The sequence below is a fragment of the Mycteria americana genome, chromosome 24 (assembly GCF_035582795.1).
Source record: "Mycteria americana isolate JAX WOST 10 ecotype Jacksonville Zoo and Gardens chromosome 24, USCA_MyAme_1.0, whole genome shotgun sequence".
NCBI lineage: Eukaryota > Metazoa > Chordata > Aves > Ciconiiformes > Ciconiidae > Mycteria > Mycteria americana.
The window spans coordinates 3,058,857-3,078,612 of NC_134388.1; the positions used below are offsets into that span (position 1 = coordinate 3,058,857).

The 19,756-nt window shown below is 57.9% G+C and overlaps 1 protein-coding gene across 2 annotated transcripts in view; it reads right to left on the reverse strand.

The window, feature by feature from the left end:
* The window catches only part of CTXN1 (cortexin 1), a 44,794-nt gene extending 31,402 nt beyond the window's left edge, over nucleotides 1–13,392 (reverse strand). The window contains exon 1 of one of the 2 annotated variants that reach the window (XM_075524309.1): nucleotides 13,237–13,392. The gene's annotated coding sequence lies outside the window, so the exon portion shown is untranslated. The remainder of the gene's footprint in view (nucleotides 1–13,236) is intronic. The other variant, XM_075524310.1, reaches the window with a different exon arrangement.
* Between the last annotated feature and the right edge of the window lie 6,364 nt (nucleotides 13,393–19,756).

Sequence of the window (19,756 nt, forward strand, 5' to 3'; positions counted from 1 at the left end):
GCAGATATTTTGGTGCTAATGAACCCTGGGCATCTTCTAGAGGCACCAAAAGATCACCTTCAGAGAAGGAAGAGTTTGCTAACTCCTATAGATTGAGCTGTCCCGTTACCATTGCCAAAGGCAGCCTTACAACTGAGTCACTCCCCCCTGCCCTAGACCCGGTAGGAGCACTGTCAAGACATTTTAAACTGCAGGTACTTGTTGGCTGGTGCACAAGGTCCTGCACAATTCCCGAGGCCCCTGCCAGAGCCCTCAAGGTCAGCGCTGCTGAGAGAGCTCAGCCAAGCAGGCTCACACTGAAGCCAAGCAGACGCATAGGCTCTTCACTGCGAAACCCGGGGTTTCGGAATGGACCCAGCCCTTCCCCAGGCTGATACCCAGAAGAACTGGCGCCAGGAATATCTCACCCAGCGGCCACAGACAACAGTTCTGCATCCCACTGCTGCTCTCACAGCTGGACTCTGCAGCTCTGGACCTCAGCATACAAAATCGGGGGGAAACAGGTCTACACTGCCCTCCTCTCAGGGGTAGGGACACTGGCTTGGGGGACCAGAGCAGCAATATTACCCTGCAGCTCAGCACAGGGATCGCTGAAGCCCGCTCTCACCCGGGTCACAAGTGAGGGACCCCCACGTCAGGCTGCCTACCAGACCCCCAGCAGATAGAGGCTGTCCGCATTAGGAGCCCCGGCTCACCAGAATCACATTGGGCACCCTGCCCCGGAGCCAACGTGTCGCAGAGCAGCCAAAGGCGCTTAGCTCCTGTCTGACGTTTCCTTCTAGGTGGGGTTCACCACCCAGAGTCCTTTCCCGAAGTTCAACGCTCACTGTCGGAGAGCTTCGCTGCGGGTCGTGCTGCTTTTTATCCCGAGTCCTGTGACTGCTGCCGTTTCCCACTGGGGAGGGGAAATTCAGGATCAGTCCCATATTCCTGAAGGGTCAAACCTGTATCTCTGAGCCTGGGAAGCAGGGCAGGAGGTGCAGTGGGAGGTAAGGAGCACCCCCAGAATGAGAGCTTCAGACAACAAAGAGACCCCAAATCCTTTCAGCCCCCTGCTGAAACACTTCCCCCCTCCCACATCCACCGTGCCAGCCTTATTCTCTGTGTGCAGAGCAGGAACAACAAGCAGGGACAGACAGGAGAGGTAGGACTGACTGCCTGCAACTACGGACCATCAGTCCTGCTGAAGAAGGACCATGCTCAGTGGAGACCTGCGTCCCATCCACCCACCTGCTTTGGGCTGCAGCTAGTCCGGCTGCCATTGAGCGAGGCTCCGGCAGAATGCCAGGTATCTGCTCACAGGGCAGTACTGGTCCTGCCTGTACTCCCCTTGCTAATTGCACAAGGCCCCTTGTGCCAGGACACTTTGTGCCATCTCAATGCCAAGCACTTGTCACCGCTTCTTGATTTGCTTCCCCACCATCTAACACCTGAGAAATGCAACCCCACGCTCATTCCTGGAAGCATGTCGGCACACCAGCAAGGGCGGCGGATCCGAGTCTTCCGGCGAGACCGTTCTTACTGGAAAAGAGAATCACGACCCAGAGACACGTGGTCTCTATCCCGAACGCTGGCACCTCCAGGGAAGGACGAGAGTTGCCTTGGCTGATTGGGACGAGGTTCTCTCCCTTGTCATCAGCTGAGCCCTGCTCTCCAGGGAGTGTTACTGATCCACCTCTCCCCTACACAGCTCCAGAGTCTCCACCGTCATTTACGCCAAGCCCATCGAGCAAAGACAGGCTAGTAGCTAGGTCTACTGGTGTAAATGCACCCACGGCAGCAGCTCCCAGTCACCATCCACCTCCCCGGTGTGTTTATTGGAGGAGCCAACGCTTCCCCCAGTCCTTGGTTGCATCCCGTGCACTCCTGACCCAGAATGGAGCGGATCTTGTGGCCGGACCATGAGAGCAGCTCCCTGCTCCACGGCTCTCCGCAGCAGAGAGCAGGCTGTCCTCTGCAGCAGCCCTTGCTCCCCACGGGAGACAGAGCATCACGGACCACTTCTCCCCCTCCCAGGAACGTGTCCAGCCCTGGAGTACATCCCGGTCTTTGCTGGAGAAGCGCTCCAAGCTGCCAACGCACAATGGAGAAACCAGGGAGAAGGGAACATCCAGCTTATTGCTGGCCAAAGTTAGAAGCACACAAATGGATTTGGGTCTACCCAAGCAGGAGTTAAGCATTGCACCACATTCTTTAGGAGCAGTCCCAGGACAGATGGGAGTGTGGCTCCCAACCAAAACCAGCTCTGTGCTCAGTCGCTGCTCCAAGTTAATCTTTCCCCACGTTGCAGAACCAGAGATGGGCAGTGACGTGGTCTGCGCTCTACGGCAGGGATCGTGGTCCGATCCCTGCTCTGCGCTCTACGGCAGGGATCGACGAGCGTTACGTTGCACTTGGCTGTGAACCTTATCGTGTCCAGACAGCTCCCTCCCGTCAGTGCTGCACTGCAAGAGAGTCCTTACCTCTCCCACAGCAAGGTCCAGCTCACACAGCAAACAGCAGGAGCGGAGCAGGGGCCAAGAGGGCATGGTGTCCAACACAGTCACGCTAGAAGCAGGGGAGATAACGCAGGACAGCCCGAGCAGCCTCCATCCTCCCTGCTTTACCCTTTTGGTCACATTATTCCTCTAACTGCGATTTGTCTGGAGCTGGGTCAGCTAAATCCTTTCTCTCATCCTTGCTCTGACCCCACTGTGCAGCCACAGCAAGGCTGTACGCTGCTCTCCCCCGGCACAGGTACGTACATCCACCCCAGTGACACCGTGCCCCGATTCAAGCAAAGTGGCCCCATGGCCCTCTGTCAATGGGAGGAGGGCTTGGCCGGCCGGTGGGGGAAGGAGGTCTGGGGCAAGCGGTCCATATCCAGCGTGTGGATCGGCATCGCTGGATTCCAGGGGGGGGAACCAGGAGGCTGCTCCAGGCAGAGGACAGGGACGAGGGAGGGAAAGGAGAGGAGAGATGGAGAATATTGTAAAACACAAGACCTTGAAACAGGCAAGGAAAAGTTGGCCTGCATTGCTCACCCTTCCAGGCCTTAATCCCTTCGTTAGCACATATGCCTGATACAATTAAAGACCAACTCCCAAATCTGCAATGCAGACCGTCTGCGCCAACAACGGGTCCTGTGAATTCATCTCTGCATTAAGTGGTATCTCCCAAGCTGAGGAGCATTTCCCACGTGGTGCAGCTCTATGGGGCTGCCCCCCAGGTCCATCTGCCCCCCACCCTCAGGAGCTGGGCTCTGTGGAGGAGCCCCAAGCATTGAGGAGGGATGGGAGCAGGCTGGCCGAGCCACAGGAGGTCTCTGGGGCAAGCAGAGCTGGAGCCGGTTGCACACAACCAGCAGGACCAAAGGTACAGGCAACGAATGCAGAAGGTGTGACCAACACCAGTAGAGATGGCCTTGTGGTGGGAACAGGCCAGGACAAATGAACAAGGCGATGAGGACAGGGCAGACAGGAGACCGAGTCCTGGGGCTGGTGGGGGCTTGCAGGCGATGGTTCTCCTGTCATTCCTGCCATTCAGTGTCATTCAATTGCCACTCAATGTCACTCCTGCCATTGCAGCCTGTAGGTCTCCCCCTTCTTCTAGATCCCCAGCTCTCCAGGCTGTACCGCTTCCTCTGCGCCTGCATCTTGCGCTTTCCCCAGTGGGACCCTGTGCTGGGGCTACGTCTCTCAACAGCATGGCAGCACAAACCATAAAAAGCGGCATACCACAGCAAAAGAGACTGGCTCTTTGGGACAGCCCCATGTGGCCTTAAGAACCTGCAACCCTGCAAGATCCAGAACGACTTGCTGGCAGGTTTGTCCCAGCCTGAAGCTAGCGCCCTTACGTCTTGCCTCAGCATCTTCCTACAGTCCCTGCCAGGAGGCGGGAGATGGGTCCATGGCCCCCCTTACCCAAGCATCACATCCTCAGCAAGCACATCTCCCGGTACCTTAAGAAACCGTGCCAACAACTCTGTCACCTCCGCACTTTGTAGAAAACACCGAGAACCTGCAGCCTTCGGCCCCGGCTGACCCACGCAAGCTCCCCATCCCTCCCAGGTGCCCACCAGCTCAACGGGCAGAGCTGTCTGAGACCGTTTACGTTGGCAGGGGCTAGAAGCAGGGTGCTGCTGGGCACTCGCAGCCCCAGGCAGTGCCGAGACCCCGGGTTTGCAGCAGCAAGGGTGGTTCTGCGTCCACCCCGTTGCATACGCAGGCAGGAGCATGAACCAGACTCGTGAGGTACAAACCAGGCTGCAGCGAGACGGGCAAAATCTCTCCTCCAAGGCAGAGCGCTGTGGGCTTCGCAGTGATTTTTCACCTTAACTCCACGAGCATTGCCAGAGCTGGCACCACACCGAGATCTCGCACCCCGCGAGCAGAGCCTTCATCCCTCATCCCCCTGAGCTGGGCCGCCCAGGAGCTCAATGCCACAGTGAAAATTTGGACAATGAGGAGGGAACGGCAACGCCACCTCTGCACAGGCTGCCGAGGCGGTGTGCGACCACACGTGTGCGCTGCCGCAAATACGTACGTCTGTCTTTACGGGTACGTATATCTGCCCGCGTGCCCTGCCTGCCTCTGCTCAGATGCGCGCTGAAGAGCGACGAACGGCTCCGCTTCTCCCCGAAGGCTGAGTGCTTATCCGTTTATTGTTGCTGTTCTTGGCCTATCACTTTCTGGTTTATTATCCCCTTGGATTTATTTCTTTATTTTATTTAATGCATTGAAGAATTGATATGCTCAGAGCATCGGCACTTAGAGACGCTTTCGCAGCCACCGTGCCAGATGATCGTGCAGGCTGCAGCGGCAGGTCTTGTCTGCTGTTGGGGCAGGAGAGCTGCGTGATGGGGACAGGCGGTCGTTGCCGCAAGAAGCGGCACTGCCCAGCCACACCTCCCCGTGACACGTGGACAGGGATGATGCCTGTTTTGGAGGTAGTCGGACAGCATGGAGATGAGGACTGCGAGTGATATAACTTATGGGGAGAAACACCACAGAATCACAGAATCGTATAGGTTGGAAAAGACCTTTAAGATCATCGAGTCCAACCATAAACCTAACACTGCCAAAAACCACCACTACACCATGTCTCTAAGCACCTCATCCAAACGTCCTTTAAATACCTCCAGGGATGGGGACTCAACCCCTTCCCTGGGCAGCCTGTTCCAATGCTTGATAACCCTCTCGGTGAAGAAAAATTTCCTAATATCCAGTCTAAACCTCCCCTGGCGCAACTTGAGGCCATTTCCTCTCCTCCTATCACTTGTTACCTGGGAGAAGAGACCGACCCCCACCTCTCTACAACCTCCTTTCTTGGAGAAATAGCCCGTGAGGTACCTGCTGTTCGCAGGGGACCCAGAAGCTTGGAGGTGAAATAGAGGAACTTAGGCTGAGTTAACAAACCAAAGCTGCTATCACTGCAGATCCTGGGGCGGGGGGGGGGGGTGGGGGGGGGTGGGGGGGTGGAATCAAGCAAGCAGGTCCTACAGGATCTACAGAAGAGGGAAATAAGGCTGCTCAAGATCTGCTACAGCATTAAGCCCTGTGTCTTCATAGATCCCCAGAGATGTGCTCACTTCTGTGGCTTCACTCCCTGCACCCACCCCCATCCCTCCTGCCTTCCCAGGGAAGCAGCAACATCTGCTGAAGAGAAAGGACACACCTGGGGAAGAAATACGGTTTCTCATGGGACATGAAAAGGCACAGCACAGCAAAAAGTAGTTGCTTGGAGGAGAGCCTGGCCATGCAAAGTCATGCCAAGGGATGCTTCCCCATGCCGTGCAGTGGAGCAGCTCCCACTGGTTGCTCCGAGCCCAGTGGTGGAGGAGGGAGAGCTGAGCCCAGACTGCTGAGCCCAGACTAGTCTGGAAAGGTCCTACATGAAGCATAGGATGTAGGTGAACCTTCAGCAGATGTTGCATAGGATGTAGGAGAACCTTTGTTCTCAGAGGTACAAGAAGTCACTTGGATTCCCCTCAACTCCAGCAGCACAAGAAGCCAGAGCAACTGCAAGGACAGGCTGGGGCAACGCTCATCCCTTCACGGCAATTAAGGGCTGTAAAGCAGGAGGAGGGGGCCGCCTTAGCCCACGCATCAGCCACACACGGCAGTCAGCCTGCTGCTTCCAACAGCTCCCAGGATGCAGAGCTGACGCTTTGGTATCTATACTGGCTCCTGGCACTAAAAGTCAGCTAAAGGGAGGGTTTCGTGGCTGGGCAAGAAAAGCATGATCCCAGCAGCCTCAGGCAGGAGACCCTGCTTGGATCGCTTCTGTAGGAAAAAGGATTTTTAAGCCCATCCCAGGATTTTGGGACCTGAACTCATGATGTTTGATCCCTGGTACTGGCCATACTTTAACCCCATCTCCCTCAGTACCCACACCCGCTGTCATCCCATGAGGGTCTCTCTGCCCCTCCCAGCAGATCCAGCATCAGGAGCATCCTTCCTCCATCAATCCACCCAGCTCCCCTGAAGCTAGTGGAGCTCTACTGACTTGCTTACTTTGAAGATCAGGCCTGACAGCACCCTTCCCAGACAGAGATTCAGCATGGGCAGCAGCACTGCCCATGGCTGGTGCCAACTTCAACCATCGGTGCTGGAGAAAGGCAACCTGCAGATGCACCTGGGGCCACAAGGGGACAGGTTCCTGTCTCAAAGCACAGGCTGTGCTTGCAGAGTGCTATGGCCAAGCCAACGTAGGTAGAGGAGGAGAGCTTCTCTGCCAGTCATTTACCCTGCCCTTACTCAGAGATGCACACAGAGCCCAACCTCATACGTCCAGGGGTGCAGGTGGTGTCTCCCCTACCACAGACCCAGCCACTTGTGTCCCCAGGCAAAGTTCCTGGCACCGCAGTTAAGAAGGCACCACAAGCCTGGCACGGGCAGCCCAGGGCGGACAGCTCTGCCTCTGCATGCGGCCAGATCCCTGCTGTCTTAGCTCATTCCCCACAAACCAGGAGAAAGAGCTCCTCCAGGCAAAGGGCTCCGACCGCCTGGAGCCACACATCATAAAGCACTCCACGGCAGGGAGCGGCTGACACCCGTGTGATGCTGCCAGCGCTTGTCCGTTCCCCAGGAGGTGGGCACAGGTCACAAGCCCATATCGAGGGGACCGGTCCAGCTGGCCAAGGGCTACTGCTGCCAGGTGTCAGCCAAGACACATGAAAAGACGAGGCCCATGGTGAGATCCAGGTGCTATGATTACACGATCCCAGCAATCTAGCCCTATCCCAGGGTGAGTGACTCTCCAGGTCGGGAGTTAGGAATTTGGCCCTGGAAGGGGCTGCTGGCCACCGGTCACCATACCCTGTAATCCCTCCTGGGAACTCCACGCTCCAGCCTCGCACCCGCTCGTTCCTCCCCAAGCAGCAGTCTGACTGCAGGCTGCTCCAGAATCTCAGTGAAGAGCCTGATGATGAGATCAGCACAGCCCACGTCCGGGATGAGCGTGACAGGAGCGCTGGCATCTCCAGCATCTCCAGACTGGAGGCCAGATGGGGAGATCCAGGTCCCTTCTCCCTTGCACAACTGGTGCTACGGTGCGCAGACACCCGTGGCAGACGCCAGCCCCTGAGAGCGTGTGGGCATCACCTCCCAGCCTCCTGCAGCCAGGACAAACTCCCACCGCCGCAGGCTCCTGGTGCCACACTGCTGCCCTGTTCCTCCAAAGCCACCAAGCCACAACTCCAACCCTGATCTCTGCTGTGGAGAGAAACAACTGCTAGGAACACATTCCCATGGCCAGCGTTACCCCTCAACCACTACCCCAGCGCCAACTGACCGGCGATGCTTTGGCACAGCATCGTTAGCAGATGGGGCTGAGCGGGCAGAAAAGAGGCAAGTCGAGACCTGGCCCTCACCCCACCTCCTGGACACTGTGAAGCCAAAGAGTGGGTGTCCTGCCACGTGGTCTCCATGGCCCTGTTCAGAAGTGGGGCTGAGCGTCCCCAGGTCCTTGCTCCCAAAGACCACGCTGCTTCAGGGAAGGACAAGAGAGCATGTGCTGCCCCAAATCTGGGGCCCCACCAGCACTTTACCACCTTCTGTTTCAAAGTGTCCTTGATACCTCCGTGCCCGTCCCCACGGCAGCACCACAGTGCTAGCCTGTCCATCAGGCAGGCTGCTCCAGCCCGTGGCATCTGTCAAGAGGAGTCTGAAGACAACCATCGGCTCACAGAGGACATACCGTGGCACGAATCCCTTCGCAATGGCAAGGTCTCCTTTTTTAGGCTATAGCGAGTTATACTGAACACACTGGGAACGGAGCCTTGGAGTGCGGTAGCTGTGAGCAGCACTGCCCCATGGCTCCCTGAGCCTCTGGGCATACGTGGGGCTGAAGGGACTCCCAGAACAAGATCAGCGTCCCGATGGTACCACGTCCAGAGCTGTGTCAAGCACACTCACCGCCTTGTCACCTTGCACATTCAGAGGCCCTGCAGCAAGGGACAGGAGTGTTAATGCAGGTCTGGACATGGCCAAGTTCCTCGAAAAGCCCATCACACCCAAAAGTGAATGAGACTCCTCAGACCCCCAGCTCTGAGGACCCCGACCAGACGCAGTTTACCTTCAGATCCCACCCAGAGGCAGAGAAAATCAGGTGAAGCTGCAGCAAGCTCGTTGCACCCACGTCCTTGCACCTTCTGTTGGAAAGCAAGGCTGGACAAACAGGTCAACAGCAGTGCTAGCACACTGCCAGACAGACCAACAGCATCCCATGCCCAAAGCACCTCCCTTCTCCCAGAGATCCTGCACGTGAGTTGTGACACCTCTGGAACGTGGGAGCAGAGCAGAGCTTGCTTTTGCTCTACAGCCTGCCAACGCTGTTCGGAGGCATTTCGTGCTACAGAGCCCAAACAAGGCTGGAAGAGAAGTTCAGTAAATCATGTCCTGCCTATCTAGGAGCTCCCAGGAGCTGTTTGTTCCTTTCCATGGACTCAAGTGATCGGTCTCTTGTGGGCACAATGATCTCTGCTCAAACCCCTTCTGCTCTTAAACACGTAGATTAACTGGGTAATTCAAGCAGCAGCTAAGTGTGCTTCCAAATACAGTGGTTTAGAGTACAAAATCCTCCCCAAAGGAGGTTCTGCCTTAACGTCCGGGATGTAGAGGCCCAGTAGGCACTAAGCCCTGCCAGGATAGGAAGAAAAAGGCCAATAAGGGCTTGAGAGGTCATCGATATCCACGGCTACATCTGTATTGCTGGATCTTCCCAGGCTCCAGGTCTACACCTCCGCTATGTCCCAGCTTCACAGCAGCATCCTGCCTCCCCACACAACAGAAACCTTCAGCCTATGCTGGAGGGCAGGCGCAGAACGGTCTGACAAGTCCCCCACTCAGGACGCCCAAGGCGTGCCCAGTGGTCTTCTAGACAGACCTTGGAGAAGGCGGATCCAACACTAGCATTATCACAGGTATAACTGTCTGGGAACCAGCATCACGCGTTGCTGGAGCGCGAGTGGGCAGGTTCGGTCACACCAAACGTGACACCAGTACGGGGTACGAGTCCCCCACGTCCAGGTCTCCAACAAGACCCTGCAGCCCTTCTGCGAACTAACACAAATCGCTGTACTGCCCAGCCAGAAACGCTGGGGAAATGCCCTTCCAGCAAGGCCAGCCCCTGGCCCACAAAGGTATTTTGGGTTGGGGTTGCTCTTGCCTAACCAGAGCCAGCAGCAGCAGCAGCCAAGGCCCCCGGAGGCTCCCCCCCAGCTTCAGGCTCAGACAATTGCACTCTCGAGCGTACGGATGCTGTGAGCACCGCGCTGGGTGGCAAAGGCTGCAGCAGGAACGTCCACCGATTAAATAGAAGAGAAATTGCTGCAAGCTCAGCCCCGCAGCCCTGCCGGCAGGACGCTTGCCGCAGCAGGGTCAGCAGCCCAGAGGGATGGAGGTGTGCGGGGAAGGGCTGCCAGTGACCCCCAGGGAAAGAGCGTGACCGCAGGGGTAGGCGAGGAGCATGGGGTGCTGCTAGCCCGCTCCTGACTGCGGGATGCTGTAGAGAGAAGGGGTGGCAGGGAGCCCCAGTTACACTCCTAGGGACAACACCAAATTCATGGAGCAGGAGCATGTTTCGGTTCTAGTTGGGGAAGGACGAACAAGAACTGGCCTGATGTCAACAAGCAGGAGCAGATCAGAGAGGGCAAGAGACACGCCTGAAGCTGGGCTAAGCTCTCTGCTTCAAAGCCAGTTAAACGGCGATCAGCTAGGCAGGGAAGACGACCACCCAGCAGCTCCAGGAGGAGCACAGCCTGGAAGGGGCCAGCTGACGGGCCAGGACAGAGAGGTTATGCTGGCTTTCCTGGCCCCGGCAGAGCCCGAGTCCTGCCCAAGGAGTTGGTCTGCTTGTCTCAACAGTGCAATCGAAAGGACCTCAGGACAATGCTGAGCAGTTATCTGAGGTCTGGGACCGATTCCTGTCCAAAAAGGGTCCACGGCCTTGACAGCCGCAAGCAGAACACTGCTGAGAGCAGAGCCAGGACCGGGGACGTCAGGGGTGCTGATCCCTGGAGGCTTGGCCATTTCAGACCCAGGCTACAGGTCATTCTTCAAGTCACCACAGCTCTGCCCGGGCAGGCAGCAGCTCCTCCTTAGACAAGTGCTCCTGCCATGGACCTCACAGCAGCCTCCCCCGACTCTGCCCTAGGTCCTTGTGCTCCGTCTCCCGGCCCCGTGCCCCGGAGCAGCCAGCCCCCTGCCACCCTCCACCCATCTGGCAGCCCTCTTCATTTATCTTTATGCCTTTAATCCTTTAGTTAAATGGCACAGCTCTGCACTCAAAGCTGGAAAGAAACAGCCTAATGGCCATTAAGTTCCCCTTCAGAATATTAGATTCAGATCCATCAATTTTACTTTGTAGAGAACATTTGCAGTAAAATCAGAGCAGCTCCCAGGCGCCTGACAGCCCAACAGTGTTTGCTTCTTAGGAGCAGCTGTTCAGAAAACACATCGGCTCAGGATTTACTGACAGTTGGCAACAGGAGATAGTTCCGAGCCACAAGCCAGAGGATGCCACCCGCTTCTGTCGCCCGTGTCAGCTTCCATGAACAAACCAGAGCCAATAAAACAAGTCTGCTGCTATAACCCTCCGGCTTTCCGGCATCCGCCCACGGCCTGCTGTTGCTCCAGCCCTGTCCTCACCGAGGAAGCGCTGGTCACCGTTGTGCAGCCCACTTCACCCCCGCCGAGGGCCGGGAAGGCTGCCCCAGCATCGCTGCAGACAGCGCGGCAGAGCCGGCCAAGTGCTAGGGAAAAAAGAGCAGATCTCTCTGGCAGAAGCACGGCGAGGAAGGCGGCGGGACTTGCCTACATTGCCCTGCCAGTGCCACCTGCAACAGGTAACGGCACGTTGGTGAGAGCAGCCGGCCTCTTCCCGGCCCGGGGAGCAGGTTGGCAGGCAGACAGCATGGTTGTGCATCCCCGGAGCAGTGCCAAACCCTTTCCAGGGGGACCTGCCAGTTGGGCATTTTACCCGTGCAATGTGTTTACAGCCTGCAGAGGTGATGCCAGGTCTCTCCCTTCCCCTCCTGGACGCGGAGCCGTGGGCAGCAGTCCTGAGCACATGTCCCACAGAGCCTCCCCAGGGGTTCCCTGAAGCTCAGGGAAGAGCACAGCCTCACCCAAAGACCAGCACATTTCACACAATCGTAGAATTTGCACGTTTACTGCCTGCAAGGAGCAGGCTGGGGCTGTGCTGCTAAAGGCAAGACCAGAGGTGCAACAGGACCGAGCCCGCTGCCACCCAGTCCCCTGCCAGGTCAGCCGTCCCCACCGCCCGTCCCGTGCACCAGCCCTGCCGAGGCACTGCCAGAACCACCCGCAGGGCAAAACCAGAGGATGTCTGCAACTCTGCCACCTCCCATCTGCAAACCCAAGGACCGGCACACTCCTGATGCTATTAACAGCGAGGAAAACCACCAGATTGATTTTTTTTTTTTTTAATCTTGTGGGGCCTTGCCCGCCTAGCCCCAAACTGGGCGTTACTGGGACAACAAGTTCCCACTGGGTGCAGCGGTTCTGTTCAAGATCTGTGCCCCAAGCTGACAGGTACTAAACTGAGCAAAGCAATCGGAGGCCTTGGGTGCCTCGTTACAGCATCACGGCCTGAGCTTGGGGTGACGAGGCACTTGCAGTGCGTACAGAGGGAGACTCGTCAAGTAGACAGAACCGGAGTCACGCTTCCCCACGTACTGCAAACAGGTCTGCCCTGCCAGCCTAAGGATTTTACCTCCTCTGCTTGTGGGCAGATTTATGGCAAATAATGATAGCTGGGAGAAAAGAGAACATCTCTGGGAACGGCAGGAAGGTGAGGATGGGAGTCAAGTGCTGGGGAGCCCCTAATCGTTGTCAAATCCACACCTGCCGCTGCTAACGGCTTTTATCCTCATGCTTAACATGAGGCTCTGCACCAAAAACTGTCTGTGGCAAGCCCAGTCTTCCCAGGGCTGGGGAGCGCTGAATTCCCTCTGCCACGGGCAGGGCTCCCCGACACTCCCAGCATCGCACGGAGAGTTCCCGCAGCTCCGACTCTTCCCAAGGGGGCTGAGATTTAAATGACACCAGCTCCTTCGTGGGGCTGCTTTGGCTCGTTCCTTCGTCCCGAGGCTCTGTGTAATTCTCCCCCGCTCCCGCACAGACCCACAGCTCCGGAAGGGAGAAATCAGCTCGATTTCATTCAAAAGTTTCTCAGATCCACACCAGCTCTCCAGGCCCAGGGGGTGGGCATCCTCCCAAGCCCCCCAGCGCAAGGGCTCTTTCGCAGACACCCCATCGCTTCCTGCTGTAAGAACTCTAAAATCAGCAGTTTTGCAGCAGCTGCAGAAATTCCCTGTTTTCGACTTCTTCTTCCCCAGAACGCCCATCCCGATTTTCTCACCTAGGAGCGATATTTCTTCCGAAATCCCTTCTCCCCCCGCCCGCGCCCCAGGCTGTCACAGACCCCCGGGAACACAGCCACCCCGGGGACACCCCACCTTCCCGGGCCCCCCTTCCCCGCAGGGTGCCCCGCAGGCGGGCGAAGCCTCCGGCAGCCCCACCCGGCGGCGGCTCAGCCCGGGGAGCGGCGGGGGGGGGGGGGGGGGAGCAGCCGGTACCGGGAGCGCTCTCCCCCCCCCGCGCCGCCCCTGCGGAGCCGCTGGCGGGCGGCGCCCGGTGCAGCCCCGGGCTCGGCTCAGCTGCCGCCCCGGTGACACCGCGATCAAACTTTCCCGGTTCCCCCCACCCCGGTCCCCCCCCTCCCCGGGCTCACCTGCGCTCCGGGCGGCAGGCGGGGGCCGCGCCCGCCCCGCGGTTCCCCGAGCCCATCCGGAGCGGCCCCGTTCCCGGCCGGGGGAGCGGAGCGGAGCGGAGCGGAGCCGCCGGCGCTTGCGGGGCCGGGGTTTGAATTCGCCCAACCCGCCCTGATTGGGCTGCGGGAGGGGGGGGGCCGGGGTGGGGCCCGGGATTGCGGGGGGGGGGGGGGGGCGGAGTGTGGCTGCGGGGGGTGGGAGCGGGGGGATGCAGCGGCCGTGAGGCGGCGGGGGGGGCGGGGGGGATAACGTGGGGCTGCAGGAAGGGGTGGAGGATGTCGTGGCGGGGGGATGCGGGGGGTGTGGTACCGTGGGGATGCGGGGGGGGGGGATGTGGGGGATGTGGCACCGTGGGGATGCAGGGGATGTGGGGGGTGCAGGAGGATGTGGTACCACGGGGATGCAGGGGGTGCGGGGGGATGTGGTACCGTGGGGACGCAGGGGGTGGGGGGGGGATGTGGGGGATGTGGTACCGTGGGGATGCGGGGGGGGGGGGTGTTGGGGGTGCGGAGGGATGTGGTACCACGGGGATGCGGGGGGTGTGGGGGGATGTGGGGGTGCGGGGGGATGTGGTACCGTGGGGACGCAGGGGGTCGGGGGGGGGGATGTGGGGGATGTGGTACCGTGGGGATGCGGGGGGCAGGGAGGGGTGCGGGGGGGTGTAGACATGCAAGAGGATGAGATGCAATGGGGGTTGCGGGGGGGTGGGACCCCGGTGGGCTGTGGGGGTGCAGTGGGTGCGGGGAATGCGGGGGAGGTACTGTCAGCGGGGGGGGGATGCAGGGGAACGTGCTGCTACAGGGGCCGGGGGGTGCAGGGTGGCAGGGGGGTGCAGGGTGGCAGGGGGCTGCAGCGGGTGCGGTGCTATAGGAGCACCTCGGGGATGCGGGGGAGGGGGGGGACTGCAGGGAGGAGTAGTGCCGTGGGGCTGCTGTGGAAATGCAGGGGGTGAGGTGGCTGCGGGGGCGTGCGGTACTAGGGGGGATGGCCGGGGGGGATGGCCAGGGGGGCGGCAGTGCCATGGGGAGTGACCATGGGGATGCAGGGGGCTGGCGTGGCCTTGGGGCACGGTGGGGATGGGCAGGAGTGGGGATGCGGGGCGGCGTGGTGACTCGAGGGATCGCTGTGGGGACACGGGAGGTGTGGGGCTGTGGAGCAGGGAGCAGTGCTGGGGGGGGGGATTCCGCTTTGGGGGTGCAGGGGAGTGCTGGTGGTGCTGCGGAGAGGGTGGCGGCCCTGAGGGAGGGTGCAGGGCGGCAGGGTGCCATGAGGAGGGGTGGCTGTGCCAGGCGGACGGTGCATGGGAGCCACAGAGGAGCGTCCCCGGCGTACCACAGTATTTGTGGGACCAAAGGGGGTGACATCGCTGCCAGAGGTCAGAGCAGGAGGGTGTGGGTGGCACCTCTGGGCAGCAGAAAGGCAAGGGAGGAGGCACAGCCAAGGGGACGCCAGGGAAGGGGACACAGCCTTGAAGTCGACCACTCGCTAGGACAGGCAGGGGGGATCCAGGCTAAGGCCCCACAGGATTTTTCGGTCAGGACAAGATCCCTGTCAAATGCCAGCATGGGAGTTACAGCATTGCTGCTGCTTGTGCTCAGCACCAGCTCGCAGCTGGGAGCACGCTTCGCTGTCAACAATTAGCAGAGCTCCCCGATCCCGCTGGGGCGTCTCCAGGGGACTTGCGGGGCCAGCATGGGGTGACAGCAGGGACAGGAGAGCAGTGACGGAGCTGCCAGTCCTCCCTAGCTAAGCGCGACCAGCACACCCTCAGACCATCCCTGCAGCCAAGCACAGTTGCCGGTACTGCACCACAGCCATCCCCCGGCTGGATCCATCCCTCCTGCTCTCCTGAGCAATGCACCAGAGCTGGCTTCCCGCACGAGCCCAGGAGCGGAGCACGGAGAGGGTGACCATGCTCCCCTTTTCTCTGTCTCAGCCTAAAGGAGCTTTGGGCTCTCGAGCCTCCTGTGCACGCTCCTGTCTCCTGTCCCAGCATCTTCTCAGGCTGGAATGTGTCACTTGGACTTTTGTCCTCTGCAATGGTTCAGAAGAGATACACAGAGCAATAAATGTATTAGAGGGGCATTCAACGCTGTGGCTACTGCTGGTGGGCAGGATGGGGTCAGCATAGCTTCTGCTGATGCTCAGTCCATGCTTGTGGGCCTGCGTCCCGCACACCCCCCCCCAAGATCCTTCTAACGTTCCCCATAGGGAAGCCCCAGCCGTAGCACCCGGCCCAGCACTCTCAGCAGTGCTGGACTCGCCACTGACAGCAGTGGACGATGCTCCCTCCCACCGGCTCCTTTCCCGGGGGATGCTGGCTCTGGGGACCACAGGGGATTATCCCTGTGGCACCGGGTGCCGAGAGCCTGCGCTGTGCCCAGGGAAGGTCGCTGCAATACCCTGTGCGGTCCTCTTCGTGAGGCTTCTGATCTTAGCACAGGCGCCTTCCTGCAAAGCCCTTTTTCTCTAAGCTCTTTGCGCCTGCAGAGCAAATGAAGCACTGGCCGCGTGCTGGACCTGTGGGGTGTTACCCCTAGTCTGGCCAACCAAGCTCAGGGGAACTGTAGGAGATGCACAGATGAATTGGGACGGGGAGGGATTTGAAACCCTCCCAGACCAGCGCCTGGAGGAAGCCACAGCCGCATTGGCAGGGGACCGTCCCAGGGGAGCCGCTTTCGCCCTGCTCCGTAAAGCAGCAGCTCCCAGGGAGGCGCGGGCCCACGCTGCCAGATGCACCACAGCTCCTCGGCGTCGGTCCCTCCCCGGGACGGGTGCTGGGTGCTCCCCGAAGGATGCTCTGGGCACTCAGCAGAGGGGCCACACTTGGTTTTGGGAGGACAGACGGGCCGCGTCTTCCTCCCTCACACTCCCGTGGCTTTGAGAGCCGGCGAAAGCACCAGCTCCTTGCCCTCCCCTGCCCGGGTGCAGAGGACGTAGATGCAGCCCCAGGGTCTGCTTTGAAAACAGGCGATCTCAGAGCAACACGGTTGCATCTGCGCCAGGGAGGGTAAGAAAATCCTGCGATGCTGCGAAGGACTTGCCACCCCAACCTGGTCTGGAGGCTGGGGCTGGCACTGAAGCCACAGGCAGGAGCGACCATCGTGTGTTCAGACCAAATCATACCCTACTCCCCTCCTCCGGTTCCTCTTGCATCTCCCAGGCTTTGCAGGGGCTGCACAACCTGCAGGAGAAGGTGCAGGGATGAGACATAACTGGCAAACAGCAAAGGCGGGACCCCGCCGGAGCCGTGTGGCTCCTCTCCCAGGTGTCCTCGAGGGCTGGCGCCCGCTCCGTGCGAGCTCTGGAGCCATTTGGGATCAGTCCCCATGGCACTTGCCAAGGCCAGGATGAGTCACAGCTGCTACAAAATTCACACCTCCTGCGGGTCCCTGCTGGTTTTACCCAGCGAGCATACTTTGGCGTACGATATAGCCAAGAGAAACCATTCCGGCTGGGATCTGGGGAGCCTTCACCTCTGTCCCCAACACTGGAAGGACCATGAAGAGCCCCGTCTTTTGGAAAACCCTCCAGAGCTCGTAGGGGACTGACCAGGTGCAGAGCTGAGGGGAGGTTCTTGCTGGCAGAAGCTTTGGGACGCGCTGGTGATATTTTCCCCTCAAATCACAGCCGACAGCTGTCTGCAGCTCCTAAAACCCCACACGCGGCACAGCAGAACCACCCGTATTCCCCCATCCTCTCTTTCATCCTGCCCTGAGGCTGTCGGGACCGGCTTCCCAGGAGAGAAGCTGCATGTATCAAAGCAGAACCTGGGGCAGAAGTTCATTACAGGCTTCTTATTAAATGGGAAGAGGTGCCCATCGGTGAGACAGAGACCTTTGCTTCACAGGCAGTGGGATGCTCAGAGTAAAGATACGCTTTAATAGGGTGTTCTCCCCCCCCCCCCGCCCATTCCATAGCAAAATTCACCGTTCGTATTTGCTTAAAATTTTCAGCCCTTGCTTTGGGAACAGCCCGAGTCATCGCATACCAGAGGAGGCTGACAGCATCTAAGGGGGGGGGTGGTGGTGTAAAAAAAAAAAAGAAACCGTGGAAAAGTGTTGCTGTGCACCGCTTCTGTGTATCTATGGTTACAGGAGATGGTGTCAGAGGATGCAAGACGTTACCGGGGAAATCAGACGTGATGGTGTCAATAGAGACTGCAGGAGCTCATCCTCCGGCAGGGCAGAGTTTGGATGCTCAGTGCAGACCCACACAGCAACCGATGGGGATAAAAATAAATGCCAGCCATTTGGAGAAGAAACCATCCTACACACAGAGAGTGAGGTGGGCCTGGCAGGGAAATACGAGTCCCACCCGCTGCCGCAAGCGCTTGGCACGTGTTCCCAGGGAAATTTAAGCGTGTGCTGAAGAGCTGCTCCTGCCTGGGCAGTTACTGCGTAGTTCCAGAGCTCGCGACAATTAGAGCTCGTCAGGACGTTTTAATCTAGCACCGCGTCCTTTCCAAAAGCGAACATTTCTGGGAGAAAAGATTCTTTCAAAATCATAGGATATTTTCAGTGTATTTTAAGAAAATGGTTTCATTAAGTTTCTGCTGCGTTTGCGTTTTAAAAATGGTGATATTTTTGGACGTTATTCTTCTTCTCTTTCGAAATATATGTACACCCCATCAAATAGTTCCAGTTACCAATTAGTAGTATTGCAGCAGCAGAGTGAAAATGAATGAAAGCCGTTTTAGAAAACACCTCCGTTGAAAGCATACCAGGGAAATACAGGATTTAGATCAAGGACAAAATCAAACTAATGTATTCATCTATTAATCCGTCGTCATTTCTCTATTAAGAGTTGGTTTGAAAACCAGCAGTACCAAAATCACATGAAAATGGGATGGCTTTTAAGGGGTAACGCAGACGTGCTGGATCCTTCCTCCCCGTGGGACTACCAAGTCTCTTCCAGCCCTGCTCCCTGCTCCCGGGACATCCTCAAGAGTTTTCCCAAAGGTGTCTGCAAGCTTTTTGTGTCTTGTTGCTGACAGATACCGGCTGTGGCATGTGCAGCCACATGCTCTAACCTGCTTCAGATTAGGCATGCTGTGTCAGGATGCTTTTGATTTTGGGCATCTGCCTCTAGACACTTTAACGTGGATGTGATGTTTGGAAGCGCTGAGCACTTTCCCTCTGGAAAGTAAATTGCTGATGGCATCTGCAGCTGCTGCCCAGATCATAATTCAGAGCTGACAATTGGAGTGTGGCTATTTTTTTAATGATGTTCCATGTCTCGGTTGTGCTACCGGCTCTCTGCCGATGCCATGCCGGAGTCACGGCGGTGACTCCGCAATTTAAGAGCCTGCACGTTTAACACGTGCGCCTTCGAAAGCCCCTCGTGCGCTAGGAACCGTCTCCCTGCACTCACGGAGCTCAGCCACGTGCAAGTCAGACACCGTCCCACCTCGAGTTGTTCCCCCACACGAATGCTTCATTTCAGAAAGGACCTTGCAAAGTGGTATTTCCTCTCCGTGCTTTCTGGCAGGGGGAAAGTGTTTTTTAAAGCATTTGCCTTAAAGAAGCTGCTTTTTTTTTTTTTTTTTTTTTAAATGTGGGGGTATAGTCACAGTCAGAAGAATCCACACATTTCTTGGTAACTCATTCCTCCAATTAGCTCGGCTAAACCTACGGCTGTTCTCTTCAGTAGCACCCAGGGAGAACTCACAGCACTTTGGGCTGATCTAATAAAGGAGAAGAATCATTCTGGAGTCATTCACCGCAAAAATGAACCCATCCCAGGGGCTTTGGCAGATGAGACGAGCGTCTTGAGAGACAGCACCGAACACTTCTGTTCCACGGACCTGTACCTGGGCCAGCAGGTACGTTCCTGAGATGAAATACACCTCATTCAAAAAAACTTCCACCTCTAATGAACTGTTCTTAAACGAGGTTGATGCATTGGTCTTGGCACGGCACTTTCCTTGTAGCCGTAATTTGGCAGTGAACACTTTTGTATGCTAAAGTCTGGAAAGAAACAACCCTGTGCCAGAAAGCCCAGGGAGGACAATTTCATCTGGCAGCACGGGCTGCGTCCCTAATATATGCCGTTTGGTGGAGGAACAGAGGACCAAAGTGCACTGAGGGAGTCCCTGGGGACGCGTTCAAGACCTATCCTGATGGTCACATTTCATCAAAATCAAGCATAAAACTTGGAAATGGCTGAACAAAATCTTCAGTGAGAAGCGCTTGGTCTGCAAATACGCTGTCTGAACTCAAACACAACAGGATCGGCGGGGCAAAGCCCTACGTGCCTGGAGGTAACAGCATGGGAAGGTCGGAGATGACAACCCATCCCGTTTCCCTTCAGGCTCTCAAGACCACCCCTACGCGTTGACGCTGTCATGGTGCTCGATGCCAGAAGGGACAAGCAGATCATCTCGTCTGACCTCCTATATTATGTCGGCCAGGTACCTACTTATCTCATGACTGGCCAAGACGTCTGCTGCCAAAAGCCACCTAATCCAGACCTGAAGAC